Raw genomic sequence first — 2212 nt, 5'->3', positions numbered from 1 at the left:
GGAAGGAGACATGCAGATGTATGTATGCATGTGTGGATCAGTTGTCACAGGGAGGAAGGGATAGATCAATTTATAGATTAATGTATGATAGGTATTTGGATGCTCAGTTATCATCCCAAGCATCAAAGATGCTCGCTCTGCAGGGGCTGACTTGTGAAGAGGGATGAGAGGCCATGGGCTGAGAGCAAGGATTGTGTTTGAAACAAGTCTTGGGTGTGACCTGTGCACCCAGTCCTCATATAAATGGCATCACATGAGGAGACAGAGGCTGAACTGTCACCAGTTCAGGTCCTGAGAGTACTGGGGAGAATGTGGGCCATCTCCGGAGGGATTCCATCCCTCTCAGGAGCCACTTCCATCTCACACTGCCCAGACACTGAGAGAGCAGGAACAGCAGGGACTATGCCCACAGACACAGTGAATACAAACATGAATGCTTTAAAAATGTAGTGCTGAGTGTTCACCCTGACCATGGCTTTCATCTCACCTCCATGTATATACCTCTGCCTGGGAACTCGCTAGAGATACAACACTGAACCCATTAGAGACTCCTGCATCCCCCATACTCCCTCTTCTTCATCTGCCTCCCTTTCTAGCTGCCACAGGCCTGAACATTCCTTGCACTTCTTTCCTGAAACAAGAGGAGACATCACCTGCCAGGCCAGATGTGGAGAAGGGAGAGACCTGAGCTGCCTCTTGCTGCTGCATTGTCAGCTTCTCCCTCCAGAAATGGGTTGTTTCTTTTTTTGCTTGCTGGGGCTGGCCCCTTCCCTGCCTCTGGGAAGCTTTTGGTGTTTCACAGATGGGAAATGCCAAGCACCTGGCCACAGAGATGCTGGGAGGCAACAGCCAGCAGCATGGCTCTGCCCAAGCACTGCTGCTGTGATGCTCTTGGGAAATGGCTGCTCCCTGCTCCAAGTGGCAGCAGCAGCCCACAGTTTTCCTGCTAGCTTTTTCCTTTTTCTCTTTTTAATTTTTTTACTCTTTCAGCACTGGAAACAGTCCTGCTGTCCAGACAAAAGTTCCCAGTGTTTTGTGTTCTGCCCTGGAGTGTGGTGTCACTAGGGGACATGTGCTATGTGCTCCCCATGTACACATTTCTGAGCACTACAGCTCCTCAGGACTGCCATGATGCTTGCTCAGAGGAGAGGATCTCCTCCCTTCCCCATGGCAGGAACTCCATCTTCTCCTCCAGCTGCAAGGACTAAAACAGAGCAGGACACGCTTTGGGAGCTTCCCTGGGCAGCCCCTCTACCAGCTCCCCTCCCATCAGCTGCACCTTTTCCTTCCCTTCCTTCACTGCCACATCAGCTGCTTTGTCAGCATGCGCAGAATAAACTAGCAGAGGTTGTGGACAGCATGGCCCAGACCTCTGCAGAAACTTCAGTTTCTTCAGGCACTCCAGTGCTCCCCATGTTTCCAGGATACCATAGAGCAGGCACTGGGCAGACAGAGCTCTGTACAGCTGTGCCTTTGTCTGCATCCTGGACCTCAGTTAAAGGTGCCTCTGGGAGTCTCGTGTGCTCTTTGTAGGGTCACATCACATTCAAGCAACTCCCAGCCTTTGTTCTCCACTGGCAGATCCACCAGATGTGGGAGCAGCTGAGCTCCACATGAATTCCAGGCACTGGCACCAGCAGAGTCACCTCTGTGCTGATGGATCTGGAGGTTGTAAGGTGCCGAAAGTGTCCAATCTGTCTGAGCCCCTCCTGGGATGATGGCTGATCCCCAGGATGACCTGCAGGACTTAAAGGCACTGATTCCCAGGGGGAAGCTAACCTGGAAAGTTCTGATCCCTAGAAATAAGCTGCCCTGGAAGGCACTGATGCCAGAGAGGATGCTGACTCGGAAGGTGCTGATTGCCAGTGGAGTGCTGGAGATGCCAGCCTGGAGGGCACTGATCCCCAGGAGGATCCTAACCTGGAAGAGTGATGCCTGGGAGGATGCCAATCTGGCAGGCACCAATCCCCAGGGGTTTGCTGATCTGAAAGACACCATTTATCCAGAACATGGTGCTTTTCCCTACTGCAGAGCACTTCTTTCAGCTCCCCACTTACACTGGGCAGCCAGGGTCCTTTCCAAGGGCTTGGGCTGGGGATCCACAGCCAGGATCCTCTCCAAGGGCTTGGGCTGGAGATCCACAGCCAGGATCCTCTCCAAGGGCTTGGGCTGGAGATCCACAGCCAGGATACTCTCCACGGTATTGGTGTGG

Source organism: Geospiza fortis, unplaced genomic scaffold (genome assembly GCF_000277835.1).
Source record: "Geospiza fortis unplaced genomic scaffold, GeoFor_1.0 scaffold878, whole genome shotgun sequence".
Classification (NCBI taxonomy): Eukaryota; Metazoa; Chordata; class Aves; order Passeriformes; family Thraupidae; genus Geospiza; species Geospiza fortis.
Note: the sequence above shows the minus strand (reverse complement) of the source record.